Source organism: Neophocaena asiaeorientalis, unplaced genomic scaffold (genome assembly GCF_003031525.2).
Source record: "Neophocaena asiaeorientalis asiaeorientalis breed wild unplaced genomic scaffold, Neophocaena_asiaeorientalis_V1.1 scaffold91, whole genome shotgun sequence".
Taxonomy (NCBI): domain Eukaryota; kingdom Metazoa; phylum Chordata; class Mammalia; order Artiodactyla; family Phocoenidae; genus Neophocaena; species Neophocaena asiaeorientalis.
In genome coordinates, this window is record NW_020173198.1 from 7,123,722 (window position 1) to 7,138,396 (window position 14,675).

Genomic DNA, 14,675 nt, shown 5'->3' on the forward strand with positions numbered 1-14,675 from the left:
GCTACCCTCCTTCCTGAAGAAGAAAAGTCTTATGAAAGGGTCTCTTGGGCTCAGGGGGATGGACGTGTCTTGCAGGCTTGGGGGGAGAGGGGAATGGCTTCAGACTTACAGCATGGCTGTGCCCTGGCTTATCAGGTCAGCCAAGGTGAGTTTCATAGACTTTAAATTGTGTGTTAAAAGCCAATCTTCTGAATCCTCCCAAGCTGAAGACAGCTGGGTCTCATCGCCCTGCAGCCTCTGCAAGACAGAGTCACAGAAACCGGTGGAAAGAGAGGGTGAAGCTGAGGATGTTTTAGGTTCCCTCCACGTGGACCCCTAAGGGGTGCCAGCCTGACCAGTCCCACCCGAGAGCAGTCCGTTCAAGAACTCGCCTTGCTGAGGCAACAGACAAATGCGGAGGCCGGTGCTCTGGGCCAGTGGCCCGGAAATACCCGTTCCCATCCCTCACGTCATCCCCAGTATGTGTCTGGAGGAGTCAAGCGCCACTCGCCACATCCTGCCTTGTGAGAGACTGAACACACAAACACACCGTGGCTAGACCCTGTATGACAGCACCACTCCGACCCACACGGGTAGCAACCAGACCATGGAGCCAGACCACAACCTCTGCGGCAATTGGACCGGGAAGTCAGGGCTCTGGCAGTGACTGCCATCTTGCCTACCTTTCATCCCCTTTTTAGCTCAGGACCAACCAGAGAAAACCAAACATGCCCCCAAGTCAGTCACAGGAGACGCCGGCTTCTAGTTAGCCCGCCTCTGGCTCCCTTCAGGGTACACCTGAAGCTTTCCCCTTTTTTCACCATAAAGCTTTCCTTCTCCCCTGCCAACCTTTGAGTCTCTGTCAAACACAAGTGATGGTGGCGTCTTTGTTTATTTCTGTATTTGCATTCCCTGCATCCTTTCAGGTATATGAGTTCTGCCTCCCTCTCAGTCTGAGGGATCCTCCACAAACATTTGTTGACTGATGGAAGAGGGAATGGGTTTCCCTGTCCATTCCAGAGGCCAGAAACAGGAGCAGTGGGTAAAAGTTTTAGAGGAAGAACTTCCGAGCCATCACAGGAGTCTGGCCATGAAATGAACAAGCCCCCTTGCTTGTGCTGAGTGACACCAGTGTCACTTACATAGTACTAAGCTCAGGACGTGGGTGGTGGCCTTGGTGATGGAGCTGAAGTCGTTCACAGCAAGCATTCAACATTGGTGATACATTCTGAGAGCCAGAAGGTGGAGAGAGCTGACCTAAGACTCTGAGCCCACTTTGCCTTGTTCCGAGCCCTGCTTTGAACTAGGCACTGTCCCTGGTCCTAGGGCTACCGTGTGAACAAGATAGAAATGTTCTCGCCTTCTCGGAGCTCACATTCTAGTGTGGATAGATGGTCAGTAAAGAAAAGCAAAATCAATGTCCATAATTTCAGCAAGGAACTGTATTAAGAAAGTGGGGCAGGGCAATGTGATAGAAAATGACTCGAGTGGAGATGGGGAGGTCACTTTAGCTGAGATGGGGGGTCAGGGGAGACCCCTCTGAGCTGTGATCTGAAGGTGCAGGAGGAACCAGCCCTGTGTGTCTCTGGGCGCGCACAGTCCAGGCAGAGGTGGGCTTGGGGGCAGGGGCAGAGTGCTGGAAGAACAGAAAGGTGGCCACGGTGGTTGGAGTGTAGCGAATGCAGGGTAAGCGTGACGTGAGAAGAGGCTGGAAGGGTGTGCAAGGCCTGGAGCAGACAGGGATGCTGCAAGAGCTTCCAGCACGGCCGCCATTGTCTGTGTGAATCAGTGGGACTTACATGTTGCCAGGGTTGGCTGTGACTCAGGGTGTGGGACACGGCCTCACAAGGGGAGAGGCCGGCTCAGTCCCACAGTGAGAGAAACCGCCCTGCAGCGTCCAGGGACCGTGGAAAGGGCCTGCGCACCGCTTAGCCCACCGCAGCCCCCGACTACACCCAAAGATGGCTTTGCCTGTCTCCTGTGCGCCTGCTTGAACCCAGGGTGGGTACTGTTTGGGCTTGTCTTTGTCAGGCTCTCCCTGTAGACGGTGAGGTGATAGACAAGGGGTTGAAATTATCTGCTGTGGCTGACCGAGCTGCATGAGACAGGATTAGATCGGACAGAGGATTCGGAAGGAGGAAAGGGCAGAGGAAGAGAGGGAGGGGAGAAGGGAGTGCAGTCCTGGGCCCCCCACTTACTAGCTTTGTGATGCTGGGCAAGCCCCGTGTCTCTTTCTCCACCTGTAAGATGGGTGCGTGACGCTAAGATCTAGAGCGTGGCCTGCAGTGCTGCTGCATAAATGGTTCTTAACAGTGATTCTTGTTTCCCCTCAGGTTGGGTCATAAACAGAAGGTAACAAACAAACAAAGGCAATGAAAATAAACTGCTTCTATCATATTCCAGCTAGATAGTATTGGATGCCGTAAGTTCTGTGCCTGACACCTCCTCACCCTCTGTTTCAACATATGTATGTGTATAACTGATTCACTTTGTTATAAAGCAGAAACTAACACACCATTGTAAAGCAATTATACCCCAATAAAGATGTTAAAAAAAAAGGAAATTAGCAAGTGTTAAAGAAGTGTGAAAACACGAATAATTAGAGCAAACTCTTAATAGTGCTTATTATGTGACAAGCACTTTCCGTATGTTAACTTAATTACGTCTACAAAATAGGTTCCATCGGTATTAACCTCATTTTACTGACAAGGGTGCTGAAATATTGAGAATTAAGCAATTTGTGCAGTCACACAGCTAGTTAGTGGTGGAGCTCGGATTCAAACCCAAGCACTATAGCTTGAGCCACGCTCATAATCACGATACTACATTGCCTTTAAATTACCAACAAACTGTGACTATCTTTGTGAAGGATCTAGAGAGAACTGACTGAAAAGACAGCTTTCTCAGTATGTGATTCTCTGCTAATTAATGTCCCGCCCCAGAACAGCACCGCCTATAATCTTAGCCCCAGCCGCTCGCTTAGGAAAATGGTGCTCTGCAGCATATAAACACTAGGTGTCACTCTTCTCATCTTTCAGGACAACCACCTCCCTTTGGTAACACTGAACCCGGTAGACTTCTAATTCACCTCTCTTCCATTTTACTTGCATTTGAAATGATCCATCATTTTTTAGGACACGGATTTTGTATTGTTAATATTTGAAGAGTCACCATTAAACATGATGGATTTTGACTGTAGGACATACTGATTATATACTGAAGGATGTGCTTTACATACAGAAGAATAAGATCTTTGTGCTGGGGCAATCCTTTCCCTCTTTCCCACTGCTATTCATTTGTGAAGTAAAGGAGGCCCCAGTTGTGGCTAATAAATAAGAGGGGTCCTTGTACACCTGGAAAGTCGTGTATCTGATAAGAAATTAGGTGAAATAAAGACTCATAGTATCAACATCTAAAGTCATTGAAAGGATCCTTCAGAATTTCCAGACTCTATTGACATTTGCTCATTTCCTTTTAATTAAACTCGCTTTCCCATAAGTGCCAATACTGGAGAAAAGTAAAGCACAACTATTTTCCTGATGTTTAATTGCTAGCATTAAAACTGTATTGTTTTTGACTGATTATCATTTCAAAGGACCATTGTTAAACTCTAGTGTAGAATAGGTACACGGTTATGGGCCAGACTTGCACGGACAACCCCTGATGACAATAGTTTCTATGGTAGAGTGAATTGCGAGTTCTAGACAATCCACTCACCACCACGCGAAGAGAGCTCATCAACACACTGAGAGTCAGCCTAAGACCAGAGTTCTGGTCATTCTAGAGGTTAATTCTCCTGCCATAACGTTCTCACTCCAATGGCACTTCCTGAAACTGATTTTTTTTTTTTTTTAGGGGTACGCAGGCCTCTCACTGTTGTGGCCTCTCCCGTTGCAGAGCACAGGCTCCGGACGCGCAGGCTCAGCGGCCATGGCTCATGGGCCCAGCCGCTCCACGGCATGTGGGATCCTCCCGGACCGGGGCACGAACCCGTGTCCCCTGCATCGGCAGGCGGACTCTCAACCACTGCGCCACCAGGGAAGCCCCTGAAACTGATTTTTGGATCTAGATTTTAGGGAATCCTACAAGAAAAACAAATCTCAGGAAGGAGAATCTTAGCATTAAATTCCTTAGTCTTCAAGATTTGATAACAAGGACAGTGTCTTCACATCCCCCTGAATATTTAATGATATGGCCAAGAAGGCTATACAATTTCTATAAACAGCATAGAGATTCTTCAGTCATTTCTAAAGGCAGGGGATCAGAGATGAGTGTGTAACTAATCCTTTTCAGTCCTGAGATCCTACGTGAAGAAAGAAATACCCAGAGTTTAACACGTTCTGCATTCCCAGACTATGATTTGTAAGCACTGCCACTCAGTTGAAGCACTATGGTTTTTACCAGCAAGTCCTGTGTCTGGTTAATATGTGTAACCAGTAGTCCGTTGTCTAGGTTTTGGCCACGTTCATTGATATTCTTCTGGTTCAATTGCCTCTTTGGATCTCTGTCATTGTTTCTCCTCATGCTAAAAAACACAAAGTAATTTGATCAATGCCCCAGCACCAGACATTGACTCCACGTTGTCAGGGCCTCCAGAAACATTTTACTTCTGTGTAGTAACTGGGCAAGTTTCCTGTGTAGATCCCGATAAAATGTGGACTCCAGGCTCATAAGACATTTTATTCTATTGTTTTGGTAGTTAGGTAACTGAAGCCCTCAGGTATAAGATGAGGCATCGACCATTTACCCAGTCTCACTTAAAGGCAGGTATTTCCCCCTCAACTCCCGTGAACAAAATGTTGTTGTTGTTTTCATTTGGAAAGTCAGAGAAGATGCTTACCAATGATTTTCCAGAAACTTATTATCTTGACCATGGAAGATATGACTAGTTTGTGTGGCCATTATAAAAACACCCAATGCTTATTTTCCTAAGGAGGAAAAGAATACCAGAAAAGAAAAGGGTAAGTGCAGCATATAGACAACAGCTCAACTGTTCTTTAATTCATTCATTCAATAAATACTTATTGAACACCTACTAGGTATCAGGCTTTGTGCTAGATGCTGAGGATACAACAGTGAACAAGATAACAAAGGTTTCTCGACTTCAGCACTTTCGACATTTTGGACAAGCTAATGCTTTGTCGTGAGGCTTTCCTGTGCATTGAAGGATGCATAGCAGCACGCCTGGCCTCTACCTATCAGATGCCAGTAGCAACCCTGCCCCCCTGCAAGTTGTAACAACCAAAAACGTCTCTAAACATTGCCTAATGTCTCCTGGGGAGCACAGTTGTCCCCAGCTGACAATCACTGAGCTAGGCATCGTCCTTGTCCTCCCAGAGGGGGAGAGTGATGTAAATATAGTAATAACAAATTGTGGAAAGTACTGTGAAGGAAGTAAACAGGATAATATGATAGTAATCAGGAAAGGAATCTGCTTTGCATAGGTCAGGTGATCAGTGAAGGTGTCTTTTGAGCTTAGACCTTTTTGTTTTTATAAAGTATCTTATTTTATTTTATTTTAACTAATTAGTTATTTTGGGGGGCTGCATTGGGTCTTTGTTGCTGTGCGCAGGGTTCCTCTAGTTGCAGCAAGCAAAGACCCAACGCAGCCAAAAATAAATAAATAAATAAACACCCCACCACCACCACCACCACCAAATCCAGGGAATTCCCTGGCGGCCCAGTGGTTAGGACTCCACGCTCTGACTGCTGAGGGTCATGTTCAATCCCTAGTTGGGGAACTAACATCCCACAAGCCGCACCATGCAGCCAAACCCCCCCACAAATCCTAGGTCACACCCCCTCTTCTCCCTCCTGCTCAAAGCTGTTCAAAGGCTTCCCTTTATTTCTAGGATAAAGACTAAGATCCATAAGATGGCATACGAGGCTCGCAAGCTCTGGCTGCTGCCCACCTACCTCTCCAGCTTTCCCACTCCACCACTGCTCGCTGCTTCAGTGTTCGACAACCCTGTTCCCCTTCAGTTCCTAGAATGCTGTACGGTTCCTTTAATCGCAGGGCCTTTTCATGTGCTGGCTTTGCTCTGGAACATTTTCCTCCCCTCCCCCCAACCACTCATCCTTGACATTTCAGCTCAAATGTTACTTCCTCTAGGAAGTCTTCCCTACCATCCCACTCTATTCCAGGTTCCTTTGTGTTATGTAAACTGTCATAGAACTGTGCTCCTTTCTTTAAAAGTAATTATCTTAATTTAGAATAATACATTTACTAGTGTGATTTTTAAGAATTGGCATCTTTCTCCCACTAGACTGTAAGTTATGCGAGAGGGACTGGAAGACAGTAAATATTCTGAGGAGGGAAGGTAAACCTCAGTTCTTGAAGAACTGACTTCACTTTCTGCTCTTGGGTTCCATGAGATACTTGTTCCTTCTAATTCCCTTCCTTTTTGCTTAAGCGATCTCATTTATTTATTTATTATAAATGTATTTATTTTTGGCTGCATTGGGTCTTCGTTGCTGCACGGGCTTTCTCTAGTTGCGGCGAGCGGGGTCTACTCTTCGTTGTGGTGTGTGGGTTTCTCATTGCAGTGGCTTCTGTTGTTGCAGAGCACAGGCTCTTAGGCACACGGGCTTCAGTAGTTGTGGCACATGGGCTCAGTAGTTGTGGCTCGTGGGCTCTAGAGCGCAGGCTCAGTAGTTGTGGCGCACGGGCTTAGTTCCTCCACGGCATGTGGGATCTTCCACGACCAGGGCTCAAATCTGTGTCCCCTGCATTGGCAGGCGGATTCTTAACCGCTGCGCCACCAGGGAAGCCCAAGTGACCTCATTTATATTTCTTGTTACTTGCAACAAAAAAAATATTGTCTAAAACACCACAAGTGAGAAACGCCAGATGGAGTGGCGGCTTCAACATGGAGTGTGTGTTCTTATGAAACCATTAAATTAAATAGCCTAATGATGGCTCGGCAACTTGCTTTTCTCTTTGGGGTCTTTAATCTCTTATTCAGAGGAATTTTCTCTTGAGAAGCACCAAGATAATGTGACAATGTATCAAAAAAAGAAAAAGCGGTTTCACTTCAGTATGCTTTGCTGGGAGACTCTTGTGGCAGAGACTGCTGGAATAGAAATACCTCATCAACACTGGACATCCCGCAGTCTTAGTTCCCTCTTTTCAGTGAGTGATTAACAAAACAACCTAATGAATTCAGAGGCTTGCACGACTGGATTCTGGGATGACTTGTGTTGGCCAATAGAGGGGTGTTTGGGTTGCATAAAACTAGCAAAACAATGTGGTGTGCTAGAAGGAGCACGGAACCATTGGTTTCTTCATCTACAGAATGGCATGGGGATAATAGTAACTGCCCTGCCTACTTCAACTCCACCGTCAGGAGGATCAAATGAAATGGAGAACGTACAAGAGCTTTGTAATATACAAAGGGCTATAGGAGTGCAGGATACCATTTCGAAATCTGCTGCATCCTCAAGAACTTCTGCATATGACACAAGCACTCGTTCATTCCACGCACGTTTATAGAGTGCATGCTAGGTGCCAGAGAGAGCTCGTAGGCAGAGCTGGACAGCCCTTACCCTCAGGCCTTTGCTCAAATGAAACCTTATCAGAGAGGTCTTCTTTGATTACCCCATCTCAGACAGTACCTCCCTGCCCCTGTTTTGTTTTCTCTGTAGCACGTTTCATCATCTGATGTTCTATATATGTACTTATTATCTGTCTCTGGCCCACTCTCCCTCATCCATCAATCCACTAGAAGTAAGATCCATGAGGGCAGGGACTTAGTTATGTTCACTGTTAGAACAGTTTTATGTAAACGTTGCCTAGAACATAGTAGTTGCTAAAAAAACATTTGTTGAATAAATGTACTCAGGGCAGGTCCAGAGTTTAGAGAAAGGTGGGCCACATTACCTTGGGAGACTGGTCACAGGAGGGGAAGAGAATATGCAAGCCGGTCCTTAGGAGATGGCATCTTGTCAAAGGGAGAGAGGTAGCCCTGATTAGTGGATAAAAGAAAATCTTCAGCTAACTTCCTGATTTGCTAACAGCTAGATCTAGGATTCTCCTAAATATCCAGGATAAAGCCACCCCCAGCGTTTGTATTTTTAACTGCCTAATAACCTCCAGTCTTTCCCCCATCCAATCCATTTTACAGCCTGCTGCCAGAACGATTTTTCTGATATGCAGAATTGTTCATGTTACTACTTGTTTAGAACCCTGCCATGGCTTCTCAGTACCGTGGACAAGCAAGTCAAACCTTCTTCACAAGGCTTTTCATTCCATTTGGATCTATTCTTTGCTTACCTCTCTACCTCATCCTGCATCCTTCTACACACCCTGGTAACCCCTACCTACACACACCTTGCTAATTCATACTCTTCTTTGTTCAAGTTGGACCTACTTCTAGAATTGCCCTTTGCCCTTTTTGTTTGACAAGAAAACCCAGGAAGTCTTTCCTGAACCCCATTTGCTGCCCCCCAACCCCCAAGGAGGAAATCATTCCCTCCTATCGCTGCCTCCTGGCCGTCTCTTACCAAGTTGTCACAGACCTTCTCGGGAGCAGCCCCATTACTTCCTTGTCTGCTGTTGCACCCCCAGCATGTAGCACAATGTCTGGCAGGTAGGGAGCGGGTGCTTCAGACCCAGGCTCCCTAAATCTTTCTCACTTAGTCCAGAGCTTAGAGTCTGGGCCTCCCCCCGCCCACTCTTTTATCACCCTGTCAACGCTTGTGACTCTCAACTTCACCTGCATTTCTCCATTTATTTCTCCATCTTTGGGAGAAGGGCCCCTGGTCATCCCAGGACTGTTTTCGCTGGTTCCCACTTCTAGTTCCTCCAAGCTCCTCCAAGCATCTCAACAGGGAAGCTTGCCCTGTCGGGAAGTGTTTGCTGGTCTCCAAGGTAACAGACTGCACCATTGCAGCTTGAGGCAGGGACAGGGAAGAACCTTCCTCACCCCTGGGAAGAAATTACCACTTTGTCGTTCATAACAACCTCTCCCTGGGCACTCTGCTTTTCTCTGCCCCCGCAAAGGCTGGGGAGCAGGATTTGCACATCTTTTCTATTTTTAGAACCTTTGGGTCAGCAGAAAACTGTGGTTTAGACCAGTGGAGCCCTGGTGCGTGCTGCCTTCCCGTGGTAGGAACTGAAGAAAGACAGCAGAGAACCTGCGACACACGTGAAAGGTGGTAACCTTCTCTTCCTCCGCAGAGCCCCCCAGACACACTCCTTGGGAGAGGTCTGGCAGTCCCTCACCCCTGCCAGGTCCATCTCCACCCAAACCAGGCTAACACAGCAGCAGACTCAGTGACCTCTTAGCATAACAAGTGATCATCTACTGCTGTGGTTCCCAAACCCAGGTGCCCATCAGAATGATCTGGGTTGTTTGCTAAGAAAACGTACGTACATTCCCATCTGGGAGATTGATACAGAACTGTAGCAAAGTGTAGGAACATGAATATTTAACAATGGCCCCAGGTGATTATGATGTAACCAGCCCTTAGTCCACAGCTGGGGACCTTTCCAACTCCTTCTATGGAAATCAGGAGAGATGAAGTGATGTGCTCAATGTCAGCTAGCTTGTAGTGGCTAAGGGAACTGCACTTAGTTTTTCTTATCCAGGTCATTTCTCAAATCACAACCTTCACTTCTGAATCCTTAATTTATAATTTAGAACATGTGCTACTTGTGGTAGTCACTGTCTGGTAGAGAAGCCCTTCAGATGTTGACCCCAGTGCCTCCTATAGGCCAGATCAGAAACAACAAAACCCTTCAAAATAGAGACAGCTTACCTACCACCAGTCGCTCTGGGCAGAAGAGTCACGGGGTGTAAATCATGGCATTTGGTCAGCACCAACAAGGCAGAAGAGGAGGGAGCTCAGAAAGAGGTAAGGAAGTCAGAAGAGGGAAGCAACCAACCAAAGGCTACTCTGTGAGCAAGAGGTAAGTGTCCTCGTGCCCACCTTACTGGAAATCCTGGATAGAAGGGCTGGCTAACTTTGAGACACCATTTTTGTAGACACAGGGGCTCAAGATACATGGCTTATCACCTTCACAACGTCCTTTGCTCCTGGATACATGGGTTTTCAACATTTTACAAGAAGTAAAACCTAACATTGAAAAGCTCTTTTTTCTACTTGAGTTTACATGACACATGTTCTGGACGTATTTGTGCCAGATGGATAAAGCAGAGTACGATTTTCAGGCTGTATGACCAGCCAAGGAGAAAGCTCGTGCTGGTACCATCTTTCTCAGTTCTCCTCAGGCTGTATATAGCTCACGATTGGCCCCACGTAAGGAATCAGAGCACAGTAGGAATTTCTTTTCCTCTTACCTTAGGTTCTTGGGACGTGATGGGTCACCTTACCTCTGGTCTTTATTTAGGAGCTCTAAACTGTTCCCATTACTCAAAATATATTTGCTGTGATCTGAATGTTTGTGTCCCCACCCCGCAATTCATGTGTTAAAAACCTAACCCCTAATGTGATGGTATTAGGAGTTGGGGTCTTCAGGAGGTGATTAGGTCATAAGGGCAGAGCCCTCATGAATGGGATTAGCACCTTTATACAAGAGAGCTGACAGAGCTCCCTAGCCCCCTTCCAACATGTGAGGATATGAGAAGTCTGCAACCCAGAAGAGGGCCCTTGCCTGACTGTGCTGGCACCCTGATCTCAAACTTCCAGCCTCCAGAACTGTGAGAAATAAATGTTTAAAACGTGATGTTGCAGTGAATATTGTTTTGTATCTTAGGTTCACAGCACGCTCATTTCATGGCAAAGCCTGACTTGAACTGGCATGAGGCTAGTTACAGTCTTTATTTGTTCCCTTTAATGTGAATATTTAGATGTTTTGTGATTACGGAATACTGCTTCATTCTCTGATGGGAATGTTACATAATATATAGTGTAGGCACCTCATTGATTTTTTTGTCTGAAAAAATTGAATTCCAAAGATCTTTTAGCTTTTTGATAAATACTGTAGTGATGTGTTATATTTAGTCCCTATTATCTTCATGTGTTAAAATGAGCAGATAATGGTGACTGATGGTTTTGTTTTCAGCATCTAAAATTCCTCTTTTCAGGAATTGCTTGGTGGTCCAGTGGTTAGGACTCTGCACTCTCATTGCCAAGGGCCCAGGTTCGACCCCTGGTTGTGGAACTAAGATCCCATAAGCTGCTCGCGCCATGGCCAAAAAAAAAAAAAAAAAAAAAAAAATCCTCTTTCCCTTTTTTTTAAAATTGAGGTATAATTGACATATAACATTACATTAGTTTCAGGTGTACAACATAATATGTATATATTGGGAAATGATCACCACAATAATTCTAGTTAACATCTAGTTAAATTTGTTTTTTATAAGCCACTTAAGTCTGTGGTGTTATAGTAGTCCAAACAGGCTAAGACAATATTATTGTGTGATATATTTCTTTAGGTATTATTTTGTATTTTGCTCTATTTCTTTCCTCCATTTCAAGCAGTTGCAGGTGCTTTTTAAGAAGCAGCTTGGGGCTTCCCTGGTGGCGCAGTGGTTGAGAGTCCGCCTGCCGATGCAGGGGACATGGGTTCGTACCCCGGTCTGGGAAGATCCCACATGCCGCGGAGCGGCTGGGCCTGTGAGCCATGGCTGCTGAGCCTGCGCGTCCGGAGCCTGTGCTCCGCAACGGGAGAGGCCACAACAGTGAGGCCCACGTACAGCAAAAAAAAAAAAGAAGTGGCTTGAAGTCAACAGTTTTTTTCTGTCTTTTGTAAAAGCCTAAGCTACCTGAAAGATTATAAAGTGACGTGCCAAAGCACGGGATGTGAGGGATGTGTTTAATGTCAAGAGGAAAGTGGGAAGGTATATAAAGATTCTTTCAGTTAAAAGAGACAGAAACCCAGTTCAAACTGGCTTAAGGGAAAAAGGGAATTTATGTGATCAGATAAAAGAAAAATCCAGGGATAGTTCTGGCTTCAGGCATGGCTTGATCCAAAGGCTAAAATGTTAACAGAAATCTGTCTCCACTTCTCAGCTTCTTTTCTTCTGTGATGGCTTTATTCTTAGGTAGGCTCTTTAGGAGTGGTTGGTAAACTTGGGACATCAGCACTAAGCTTTCCCCTCCATAGCTTTTAGCACTGTAAAGGAAAGAGAACAACTCTTTTCCAGGAGTTCCAGCAAAGTCCCAGGCTTGGCTTAGTCACAGGACATGCTCATTCTTGAACCAATCACTGTGACTCTAATTGGCCAGACCTGGTTTCTGCACCTAGTCCTGGAGCCAGAGGGTGAAACCAGCCCCATGAAAAGAGCTGTTTTTGTTGTTTTATTTGTTTTGTTTTGTTTAACCAAACAAAGAAGGGGACACTAGGCAAACAAGACTGAGGAAAGCCAAAGGGGAGAGAACAGTCCCCAGATAAACAGAGGTCAAGAAATCAGATCTGAAAAATCAGAGGGAGGAGGGACCTGCCCCGTGTTTGGTAGCAACAGTGGTGAGATGGCAAGACCTGAAAGGAAATGGGTCCTCGGTACATACAGGAAGAAAGTCCAGAGGCATAGGGGCTCACAGCTCACCAAAGGTTACCATGCCCCAAGCGTGGGATTGGGTACTGTAGAACTACTGCACCATTCGGCCCGGAACAGTTGATGTTTCAGCAGCAATGGGTATAGGCAAATGACAAACGACCAGAGGGGACTTTCTAAAGTTTCAGCCATGGATCTGCGCACAACCCTAGGGTATCCCCAATGGCCAATAGATTTCCTACCAACAAGGAAGAAGGGATCTAGTTGATTTTTTAAAGTGCTACAGGGAGGATAGGAGATAGCTTCTTTGGAAAAATTTCCCTGGGTGCTCAATTCTCAAAAGGGTTCTGATAAAACCAATAGATAACATGGTATAATTCACCAGTCAAGGAAGTAAGTGCTATAAAATACCACTGAGCAATGATTGCAGAAATCTTGACAATGAGCAGGGAATGATGGCAGATTAAACACAACTTAATAACTTACATAATTTTTTTCTTTCAACAAAATATGTAATATTCACAAGTAGAGACTACTTCTTATGGTTGCTTGCATTCACATCCAGAAGCAGCAAACCATAGATTTAGCTGCTCATGTCTGAGCCAAGGAATCATGCAACCGGGACAAGCTATTTTTATTTCGTTTAGACTAGCCAAACTGGCAATGTGGGACAGCAGAAGCAGTCCTAGATTTGAAGTCAGGGAACCTAGGTTTGAAACCCAGATGCCCCAATAGAACTTTGGGTAAATAGCTCACCCTTGTGATCCTTAGTGTTTTCTAATCTATACAATGCCATCTCCTACTTCATAGGAGGAGTATTAATTAAGATGACAGATGGAAAAACACAACATGAATTTAATGTTAGTTTCTTTCTCTAGACTCTTACGAATGCCACTATTTGTTAACCACAGTTTTTCAAAAAATATGAATTGCCTTAATAGAGTTCTTGATATGCTTCAGTTTTATTATGATATTTCGGAGGTTTCTGTCATCTAAGGGCTAAGTTCAGAGCAGCATTATTTGTAAGAGCAAAGACTTGGAAACAACTTAAATGTACAATAACAGGGGAAGAGAAATACATCTATATCTCTACAGTGTGTAATAGAGGTATCTATCTATACTATACAGCCATTAAAAATGAGGAAGATCTATATTTACTGACACTGAAAGATATTCATCATAAGTTAAAAAAGAAAGTAGTGGTAGTTATGTATAATATGATCTTGCTTTTGTTAAAACAACTGAACAGGACACACCCATCTCACACACACACACACACACACACACATAAACACACCATACACACACATACACACCGTAAAGAAACCAAAATGTCTGGAAGAATACCTAATAAACTGTCAACAGTGGTACTCTCTGGAAGGTGGATTGTGTGGGAGGGAACTTTTAATTTCCTATATTCATTAGAAAACAGTTACAGACAGGTGTTACTGTAAAAAAAAAATTCTTTTGTCCCAGTTTAGGGTCATGTTAACTTCCTTCTCCATAGTAGCACTTAGGACAAGAGAAAAAGTTACTGAGACTTCCCTGGTGGCACTGTGGCTAAGAATCCGCCTGCCAATTCAGGGGACACAGGTTTGATCCCTGGGCTGGGAAGAGCCCATGTGCCACGGAGCAACTAAGCCCATGCGCCACAACTACTGAGCCTGCGCTCTAGAGCTTGCGCGCCGCAACTACTGAAGCCCGCATGCCTAGAGCCCGTGCTCCGCAACAAGAGAAGCCACCGCAATGAGAAGCCGGTGCACCTCAACGAAGAGTAGCCCCCACTCGCCGCAACTAGAGAAGGCCCCCAACACAGCCCCCCCCCAAAAAAAAGTTACTAATGACCCAGAAAGCAGAAATGAGGTAAAGTATTTGAGTGGTGTGTGTGACTGCAACACACAAGTCCATTTTGCTCTCACTAATTAATTAGCAAAATATGTAGAAGATGAGGTAGCAAAAAACTTTCTTAGATATGTGGATTATTTTTTTTCCCCTAGAGTGGATAGTGGAAGGGGTTTTTTTGGGTGGTTCTTCAACTGCATTTGTATTTAGCCATAGAAAACAAAGCAATGTAAAAGAAAGGTTTTTTTTTATTATTATTAAAGAAAATACTTGAATTGTCTTATACAACTAAATTAAGTATTTAAACAACATGAAAAGAGTACCAGAGCCAGGACATGGTATTTATTTTACTGACTTGCCCCAAGAGATAATAAATAGAGATTTATTTAATGG